Raw genomic sequence first — 11,199 nt, forward strand, 5'->3', positions numbered from 1 at the left:
AAGATGGTGGTATGTGCCTCTGCCTCGCTGGCCCTGGTTTGTCACCAGAACCTTAGAGTCTGGGCTGTTTCTTGAATGCTTTTTTGCAAATTCTTCTTTTCCTGGCTTCTGGCATGCTCTGTGCTGTCAGTCTTATTGATTAAAACCCTTGGTGGATTTCAAGACCTTCTCGCCCTGCATTGTCACAGATCTACTTAAAATGGATTTTCTCTCTTTGCCAGACCTGCATTTCTCAGTTGGTCGAGCAGATGCAAAGCAGGTGGTACTGAGATTTCAAAGAGAAGCTGTTTCTAGTTACTGGGGGATCAATGGTGGCATTATAACTTCTTTTGTTTTCTTGTCTTTTAACATTTGTATTTATCTAAAAAAATCTTTATGCCTCTCAGGATATATGGTTAATTCAAATAAGTAGCATTTATTGCTGTTAATAAAAGAGTATTTGGCCGGGGTAACAATCTGAGGCTTTGGATATCTGAGACCCGATGTGAGAAAGATGTGCTAATGCTACAAAACAGGAAGTGTGCTGTGTGTACTACTATTTGCTTCTCCCATATTTATTTTCCTTTTCCCCATCCCAACGGGAAAAAAATCATGGAATCTGGTAAATTTGACTTTAGGCTTGGAACCCATGACGTAGGAAGAGTCAATCAGATCATTTCTTCCCCCAGCCACACTGAACGGTTCAGAAACAAACATTGATCCAAGATGGTTCTATCAGAGCAAATCTCGGCGCTTTTGTTTGGAGTGCTGGGATAAAGGCACTCTTCATCTCTCTTTTCTTCAAGATGAAACGTGCAAGGTTAAGTATGCAGATAGTAGGCTCAGAATGTCCACCCAGTTTGCACCAAGAGAGTAGCCTTGTCTGAGGACATACATGGAAAAGTCCAGAGACCAGAGCCTGCAGAGACATTTGCAGAGATTTTCTGAGGACGTGCTGAGTCTCTGGGTCAAACGGTACCTGAAGCCAGAGCTATCATCACTGGCTTTCTCAGTTTGGTGAAACCATACATTTTTTTAAATGCTTAAACTAGAGGTCGAATTTTATGTCACTGAAAATGGAAAACATTCTGCCTATGTCAGTCAGCTTTTGCTACATAACAAAACATCCCCAAATTCAACAGCTTATTAAAAATAAGTTAAATAATTTGTAAATATAACACAACTGCCTGAGGGTCAGTTAAGGTCAGTTGATCAGACTTAGCTTTGCTGGGGCTACTCTGTTGATACCTCCTGGACTTGTTCAAGAGCCTACTGGGAGTCAGCTAGCCTGTTCATTCTTCTGAGGATAAACCAGAGCTGTGTTTGAGTGTGAGCTTGGTTGAGGCCACTTACTAGTACTACTCCATTTCCTGGATCTCTCATTCTCTTGAGACTAAAAAACTAGCATAGGCATGATTTTTATTTATGAATTATGTATGTATTTATTTTTTTCTATTATTATTATTTTTTGTATGGTAGAGGCAGAAACATGCTTGGCTGCTGCTCATTTCTGCCTCACTCTATTGGCCAAAGCAAATCACATGATGAACCCCAATGTCAAGAGCAGAGAAAGTAGACTTGACCTTTGGGGAGGAAGTGCAAAGTCACATGGTAAACGGTGGGGAAAGAGAGAGAGGTGAAAACTTAGGAACTGCATTGCAGTCTGCCACACTGATACATGATCCAGGCACTAACATTTATTGCCCTCTTGATAGCTCAAAATGGCTAGAAAAAGAGGTTGTAGAACTATATAGAAAGTTGTTATGCCAGATGTGGCAACTATTTGAAACCTGCCTTAGGTTAGGTAATCTATACCCATATTTGTGGTGATTTTGCTTTCGGTGAAAAAGCCAATTTAATTTCAGTTATGTGTTGGTTTCTATATAAGTTGATCTCTGTTCACATGTGAGTTGATGATACTCTAGATTTAAAATATTTATTTTCCCTGCATATACTATTGATTTGATGATTGTAAAAACCAACCATTTTTTTAATGACACTTTTGTATATTTATAGAGCTAATGGTGTACCTTTTGTATGCACATGTTTTATTGTTTTACTGGGGAAAACGCACAGGTATTGAAAGCCTAGGACTTTCCACTTTCCTCATATCCAGTTTATGATGGGATACTCTGTTGAGATTATGACTGTAATACTAACAACAGTAACAACAACAATAATAATAATTATAGCTAATGCTTCTAATAGTGCCTATTATGGGCTAGGCACTATCCTAAAGTGCTCTACATAAGTGATGTCATGTAATCTCACAACAACCTATTATTATCCTTACTGTATAGACAGGGAATCTGAGATACAGAGTCAGATACCTGGCAAATGACAGATTTGGGATTCAAACACAGTTTATTTCCAGATTTCATAATCTTAATATGATCAGGAATGGCAACTGAAACACTTATTTTTCTCATGGAAATTAGTAAACACAGTCATAAAAGCAATTACTAAAAATACAAGGCAAAGTGTGTTTTCAAGCACTTATACCACAAATTATACTCTCAATTGTGTGTTGTGTTTCAAACATGAGAAGGCAGGCTCCTTATTTTGTCCTACTTTGCTGTCTGTGTTTACGACATTTTTTTCATTTTCCTTGAAGGAGACATTACTCTCTCAGACATACATTTGGGCATGCTTGTTAAAAGTCATTTGTGTTATTTTGTAGCCACATGCTCATAATTCGTTAAGGTCAAAAGAAGACATGTAGAAAAACAAGAAATGACACAGGTAAAAATATTAACTTATTGAACGAATGAGATAATATGGTGATCAGCTGGGGGATGTGAGGGCCAAACAAAAGTTTCAGAATATTTCTTAGAGTCTTTAGCTACAGGTTAGTGATAAAATAAGTCAATTACAAGACTGGGCCTCATCTGCATTTCACTGTGAAAACTGCATTTTCAAAGGACTCATTTTTCGCTCCTGTTGCCTTTGATTTATGTTCCATAATATTTAAGTAGGTGGCTAAATGGAAGAGTTGGAAGCTTGCCTCAAACACCTGACTATCATTTTGAAGCTTCTTGCATGAACTGTCTTTAAAAGCAAGTGCCATTATCCCATGTACCTTCATGATAAGGACATTCTGACATTTTCCTAATAAATTATTGATAAGTGCTTTGAGAGACGTAAAGCGCTATGTCACTGCTGTTATCAAACTTGAAGCAACCTGTAGTTCATTTTTTAAAGTCCACTATTATCGTCTTCCTTTAGATCATTTAAACCATGAGAATTCTTTATGTTCATTAGAATTCGTATCCCCCAGAGTAAGGATTATATCAAGAGATTTTATTTTTTTAAGATTTATTTATTTATTTATTTATTTATTTATTTATTTATTTATTTATTCATTCATTCATTCATTCATTCATGAGAGACAGAGAGAGAGAGAGAGAGAGGCAGAGACACAAGCAGAGGGAGAAGCGTGCTCCCCACAAGGAGCCTGATGTGGGACTCGATCCCAGACCCTGGGATGAAGCCCTGAGCCAAAGGCAGATGCTCAACCACTAAGCCACCCAGGAGACCCAATATATCAAGAGATTTTAAAATGTAGCTTTCCATTTTGATAGTTGAAATCCTGGGATCATGATTATTCTGTCAGCTATGTCAGTTATACATATATCCTAGTTATTGTTATAAGAGTGACCAAGCTTCCCTTCTAGAACCTCCTTTTTTCTCCTAAGCACATTTTGTGACTCTTTTTAAAGAACCTCCCCCATTTCCTTGTGGAAAACCATATTCTTTTCCACAGTTGGACTCACCATCTTCATCCCCTATATGGGGGCTTTACCACCATAACTTTCCGGGTTCTGGAGATTAAAATCACAGATCTGTGTGTCTCCTTATTTATTCTCATTTCCTTTCTTTACCACCTCTAAGCAGTTGCCTAAATTGTTCAGTAGTGCATTTATTTCTATGTCTTCTTTTTTTATGGAGCCACCTTCCCTTACTTTTAAAGATTCCCTCCCCCCCCCCCCCTTTTTTTTTTAACCAAGATCCAAAGAATTCTCCTAAATACATGAGGAATAATAAAACCCTCTGGAGATTAAGTAGACAGGAATTCACCTAATCAGTAAATTCAACTTTAAAAATTATGCATGACATGGGAAAATGAAAAAGATTGTTTCCTGTGATAAAAACTCACCCCCCTACCCCCGCCCAACCCCTTCCCTGCCAAATATATGAGAGTGGTATAATAAAACAGGAGGAATAAAGTAGTCCTTTTATCCCAACACCGTCATCTTGTTATTGCCATTTTAGGTTGTAGGTTTGACTCCAACACTGGCAGTAGTCATTATGAGATATGTGGATTAGAGAGAGAGTGACAAGAGCCAGTGAAAAAGATTCAGGGTGCATCAAGGAGAGGGGCTTCTAAAAGCTCTGCGGCTTGCTAAAAAAGGCTTTTGTTAAAATGGAAATCTCCAGTCATCTCTGAAATAATTGATTGGCAAATACAATGAGTGACCTAGCTGAACCAGAAAGAATTTGAAAAGTACCAACAACAAAATTATATCCTTTTAGCCAAATATGTTTTCTTTTCACTGAAATATGATTGACTCATAATAATGCTAATTATGCCTAATTATCATCTCAATTATTTTACCCTCACAAGAACATTTCATCATTGTGGTGTTTATCAGTAATCTAATAATAATTTATATTGTTTCCACTTTTTTAAAAGAAAAGTTTCACTGGTTTAAACACACTACCACGATTTGGTGAGATAAAGAATTACTATTATTGGCTTTTATTTGATTTTAGGCCTTTGGTGAGTTAGAACCAATTTCTCTAAACTCTTCTATAATAAGTTCTATCAAGAGACTAGTTTAAATGGCATAACTGGGCTGCTGTGGGAAGGCCACCTGTGGCTTTCTTCATTAATTGGGAGAATTGAATTATCTTTTCGTGGAATGAACGTGACCGAGGGCCTAATACAGAAACAATAAGAAGAAAATGTCAAGCTACTACCTTAGCCTCAGAATTGTTAAAAAAAAAAAAAAAAAAAGAAAAGAAAAAAAAAAGGAAAGAAAAGAAAAAAAGAACCCAACTTGCAAAACTTACAGACTATTAAAGGGGAGAATTCCACTTTAATATCCCTGTCCTGTGTCTAGCTGGTCTGCCTTTGAACATCTCCAGACTTGAGGAAGTCAACTGACTGAAATAGCCCCTCCCGTCAGGGGGCGTCCTTTTCTCTGAAGAGAAATGCTTCTGGCTCTTGGTCCTAGCTCACCTTTTGGGGCCACACAGAACACATCCAAAACCTCTTCTACATAATAGGCCTTCAACTTTACTAAAGACACCTAACATTTGTAAAGCGTTTGCTGGTGGACAAAGTGGCCTCACATACACCACCACATGTCATCATCTCCGTGGCCCTGCAACATAAGCATTGTTAGCCTCCATTGGGCTGAACGTCTCTCTCGTTTTGCTGTCTCACCTTTACCTTCCTCCGAACCTGTCTCACTTCGAGTCCTTGAATGCCCTTCTGTTCCAGCTGCTGCCCTCCGAATTCTTTCTCTCTCTGCTGGTTTACTTTGTTTAACAGGGTAACTCTGAGAACTGACTGTCCTGCTTTAGGCTCAGTGGTCATGAGCAGTGCTTTTACCTGCTGGGTCAGAGACCATTCTCTAAGACAACATGACCTGTGTTTTTGGCAGTGCCATCCTGTGGAGGCTCGATCTGGGCTTGATCTCAAACTAGGACTTTCTTAAGAGTTTTAATCATGTGGCTGCTAAGTCTCTTTTTTCCCATCCTGTACTTGTGAAGGTTTTTTAGTTTTTTTCTTTTGGCTTTAATTCTAGAACAGTGCCACCTTGGTGCTGTGGGATCTGGGGTGAACACACTGACCTTACTGGTCAAGGGCAGGTATAACCTGAGTTAAAGTGAGACTAATTAGCTGTCTTTCTATCTCAGTAAGTGGCAGTCTCATCTTTCAAGTTGCTTAGACCCAGAACCTTGAAATCAGACTGGACTCCCCTCTCAAAATTACTACCAGTCTCATCTTCAGACATTCCTGGAAGCCAGTAATTTCTCCCTACTGTCACCAGAACCTCCCAGCTCTCACCACCAGCAGTTCCCATCTAGATTGCCAGAATGGCCTCCTAACTGGAGTGAGGGGTCACTTGTGCCTTTGCCCTTCCACAGCCTGTTTTCTATACAACAGCCAGAGGGAGTCTTTTAAATCATGTCAGAACATATTATTCCTCTCCTGAAAATTCTTCAGCATCTTCTCATTTAATTCAGAGCAAAAGGTAGAATATTTACCCTGCCTACAAGGGTCCCACAGAATCTGTCTTGTGCCTCCCACTGCCGTGCTTTCTTCTTTGTCCTGAACTACTCTCTGCCTTGGTCACTCCATCTGGCCCTGGCCTCCTTGTCCTCCTCAAACTCACTAAGCCTAGTTCTTCTTCAGGGCCTGTCTGCTTGTTGCTACTACACAAAACCCTCTTCTCCCAGGTATCTGCTTTCTTATCTCCGTTCAGATGCCCTCTTCCCAGAGGACCCTTCCCAGACCTCACTGTGTAGAACAGCACCCCCAGTCCTCCATAGCCTGCTTTATTCTCCTCTGTAGCACTTGCAACTCACTGCCTGACATCTTGCATTGTTAAAAGATAAACGGAGGCATATTAAAAAAAATTTAAGAGCTTATTTGAGCAAAATTTAATTTGCTTGGGGCAGCGCCTAACCAAAAGTGGGTAGAGGGTGCTTTACTGATAGGTGCCAAGGGAAAGACCTATAGAGAAGGTGTGAATGCAAAGAAGAATGCTTTTGATTTGCTATAGCTTAAAGTCTAGCTGGCTGTTCTTGACTGGTAGTCCTCAGGTATTGATATCTTAACTTTGAGGCACTTACAGGCTTAGCTTTTGGGTTATTTATATCAGTGGCCCTGGCATTACAGCCACCTCAGTCCAATGGCTTTTTAAACTAATTTAATAACATATTAGCTTGTTTTCATGACTTATTGTCTGTCTTTGTCAATTACAACAGAAGCTTCTTGTGGCCAAGTCTATTTTGTTTGCCGTGGAAGCCCCACACCTTGTATAATGCTTGGTTCATAAGAGGCACAAAATAAGTATCTGTCAAATGAAAGAGTTTTAGGAATATTGTCACCTTTCTGACTCTGGTTTCCTCCTTTGTTTAAAAAAATGGTGTTTATATTAATTTCCTAGGGCTATGGTAACAAAGTACCACAAACTTGGTGGCTTAAAACAATAGGAATTTATTCTCTTATAGATCTTGAGGCCAGAAGTCGAAAAACCAAGGTGTCAGGATGGTTGATTCCTTCTGGAGGTTCTGAGGGAGAATCCTTTCCATGTTTCACTGGCTTCTAGTGGCTGCTGACAACCCTTGGTGTTACTTGGCTTATAGATGCATCATCACTCCAATCTTTGTCTCCATCTTCACATCACCTTCTCTGAGACTTATCCCCTTCTCTTCTAAGGATGCTTTCATCATTGGATTTAGGATTCATCTTACTCCAACATGATCTTATCTCAAAATTTTTAACTTAATTACATCTCAAAGACCCTCTTTTCCAAATAAAATCCCATTAACAACTTCTGGATGGACATATCTTTTTGGGAGCCACCATTCAATCCACTACAGCACTGTTATCAGGACTATATAAATATGTTTTATGGAAGCTCTTTGTACAATTTAATGTAGTATTCTGAAGTGAGTCATTATGTTAAAATATTTCATCCTCTCAGATCTGATCTAGTGTCCCAGTCTATTGAAATATGTTTAAATACTAATTCTACTTTTCAGGGTATTCATTGGCCTTCCTAACTCCCAAGTCATTAGTAAAATTGCTAAATATGTCTTCTCTATATTCATCTCAGTTATTGATTTAAGAGACATATTAAAAGGAACAGAGCCATGGAGAGAGCCCTGAGGTCTGAAAGCAGATTGCTCGTCTAGATTGACATGAATTGGCTAATCAGTACTTTTTGGGTTTAGGACATTGTCCAATTATGAATCTCCTTCAATGGCTTATAGGAATATAAAGATAGCTGACCTATTCCATTCCATTTATTTATTTGCTGATTTATTCACCCACTTATTCAATTAGGACTCTTTGAGTGCCTAGTAGGTGCCAGGCATTGAGGGTTTGGCAAGGAACAAAAAGAGACACTATCCCTATTTTAATGTAGCTCATTGTCACTTATCTCCTGGTTTACTAATTTGATTTAGAATAAAAACTGTATGTGTGTGTGTGTGTGTGTGTGTGTACTGGATGAGGGAGACTGGAAATGAAGTCAGCGAGTCATGATTTCTTATAGTCCATTCTAGCCATCACTATGCCTTTTGTGTTTCAAACATCCCAGTTAGCTGATCTATTCTGGATTCCAGCCTTTTCCTTCTCTTGTTTGAAAATTTGAAGCACATTTGTTGGCCTCCTGTCTTAGAGTGTGTCTCTGATTTTTCAGATTCTGTGGAGGTTGGTCAATCCCCTTGGGAATTTCTCTTGGTCCTTTGAGGTATAATTGATACAAGTCAGGAGACCCAAACCCCTTAAGAGCATCTGGATGCCCTTCATTATAGCACTAATATAAGTGTTATTTTAAAGACAACAATCATGGCTGTAATTTATTTAGCAATTCCACTGAGCTAAATGGCTAACAAATATTATCTTTCTTTAATCCTCACAAATTTCCCCTATGAAGGAAGCATTTTACTTCTGCTTTATGGAAGAAGCTATGACAGCAAGGGGTTAAGTAATTTGCCCGAGGTTACACATCCAGTGACTATCAGAGCCAAGTTCAAACCCAAGGCTCATATCCTTTCACCACTGCACTATCTTGCACTACCCCTTCTTTGCCTTTGATCTCAGAGCTCTTTCACTCCCTCCTACTGTTCTTTTTTAACTGATCTATGCCCCACCCCTTTCAGTTTGGAAATCCCTCACTTTTACATAGCTGCTGTGTTCTTCCTCTTGGTGATCCATCGAATTAGACCACCAGCCCAAGGCAGAAAGCTGCTTATCCCTGTCAACTTCATGTTCTGAATAAAACTGTAAAAGCTCCCTTTGTTGTCCCTCACATTTTTCTCATCAAGCCTCAGTTCACTTGGAGCTTTCGCCTTTCTGACATAGTTCTTATAAGCCCATGCCTCTTTCATCTGGTTAAGAGCCCTTCTTACCATCTTTTGAATATTTCTATTTTAAAACCTGAGTGTCTCAGAGAATTGGTTTCTTTAGGTACTTCTTTTCTTCCTGATGGGATTTATTTGCAATTGTATGTCAGAATTACTTTTTTTTTTTTTTTTTGCGAAAACTTCTTAATTTTCTTGAGTAATCTGCTTTTTTTTTTTTTAGCAATTTATAGTCACAGCATCACCAGCCAAAAAAAAAAAAAAAACCCAAAAAGGAATAGATACGTATCATGGGTCAAGCACTATGTTCAGTACAGAAGTCTATGGATCTGGTCCCTCAGTCTCTTAAAGGAGATATGTATGGCAGCATATACCGGCATACAGATTAAGTGTCAAATGTATGTTTATTCATGAAGAGGTGCAGGATGGCTGGGGGGAGAATAGATGTGAGCTGGAGCAGTAGGAGAAGCTTCATAGAACAGGAGGGACTTGAAGGATAATAATGGAGTATATATAACATTATATATCCACTTAATTGCTTCCTACAACACAGTGAGTTTTTAGGATTTATTCATGTTTCAGATAAGATAGTGGAGGATATTGAGAGGCTAAGCAAGTTGCCCAAGGACACACAGCTTGTAAGCAGCTACTCCAGGATTTGAATATTATAAGTAAGACTCTGGAGTTCAAATTCTTACCTGCCCAAGTCTCTTGGGAAGCTTCTAGATAAAGAAAGAAGAGGAAAGAAGGCCCACCAGATGAGAAATGTTCAGGACTTTTGGGGGGCAACATTGAGAAGAGTTTTGCTGAAAGACCTTTACTTTTAATTAGAGGAAAGGATGAAGGTTATGATAACATTTAAAACCAGCACTACACATTTACTACCTGTGCTATAAACCAACTGAACCGCAATGTACTCAGAGGAAACAGCACCAGATCTCACTGAAGCCCAATTCTGATAACATGACCAGAGTAAAAAAAGGAGAGACTGATTCTATGGGGGAAAAAATGGAGTGGCAAATGACAGCAAGCAGTGTCAATAGATGCCCCTTGCAACTAATCAAATGCATTCGATGTGAAAAATCGTTAGAGTACATTTTGACATCTTTGACCATTCTTGTGCTCACAAATAGCTATATTGTTAACAACATTGTCATTGAAAAGGAAGAAAAATGACACGCTGAACAGGTAAAAATAAAACCATGTGAAAGGTGTTGAATTTCTCAGAAAAATGAATCTGGAAAAAAATCAAACACATCTGTTCCAACATTCAATTATTAAACACATTGAATGCAAAAACAGATGACTTGAATATCAGTTGGCTACGTTGTCACCTGGTTGGACCTATCCAATAGCTGCAATAGACAACTCCGTGAAAACACTACTTCTCTTGTGATCTTTCCCATGTTTTCCATAGAGCATTAAGTTGCTTTCCAAGGATTTCTAAATACCGGGTTGCTGACTGGGCATGATTATTAACAATCAAAGCATCCTGTTCACAAGTGTGAGGGCTGCAGTCCTGGGAATCTGGCTAACTTCCAGTTTGGTAATTACATACAGAGAATCTTGCTGAATCCCCGTTGGAGCTCTAGTTATGAAAGCAACTTACAGGGTGATTTGTAATTGTACCTGTGGCTGGAAAAATAGTGCAATGCACCAAAAATAAAATAAGTGGTAGTATCCACTGGAAGAAGAAAAGCAAACCATAATGCCTGCTGTGGAAAGCTAAAGGTCACCCTTAAACTTAAAAGCAAAGAAAAAGAAAATGATTACTGACACACCAAAATATAACATAGATGAGCCCTTTGAAGTTAGTTTTGCTGAACACAATGAACTACTAGATTATAGTACTATATCAGAGACTGTTTTGGGGGTAATGACGTATTTGCTTTTGCATCATTTATCCTGGAGATACTGTTTCTTAGGAGTCAATTGGAGTCTGAGTTCTCTTAATTATAGTAAGGCCAAAGACATTTTCTTTTATAAATTATATCATCCTAAGCACTGTATGCAGTAGATAAGGATGCAAATAATTTTTTTTGTTATTAAAAGATTTGATAATTTGCATTACCAGATCCCAGATTCAACTGTATACAGGAATCACCTAGGAAGCTT

This window comes from Canis lupus, chromosome 15, assembly GCF_011100685.1.
Source record: "Canis lupus familiaris isolate Mischka breed German Shepherd chromosome 15, alternate assembly UU_Cfam_GSD_1.0, whole genome shotgun sequence".
NCBI lineage: Eukaryota > Metazoa > Chordata > Mammalia > Carnivora > Canidae > Canis > Canis lupus.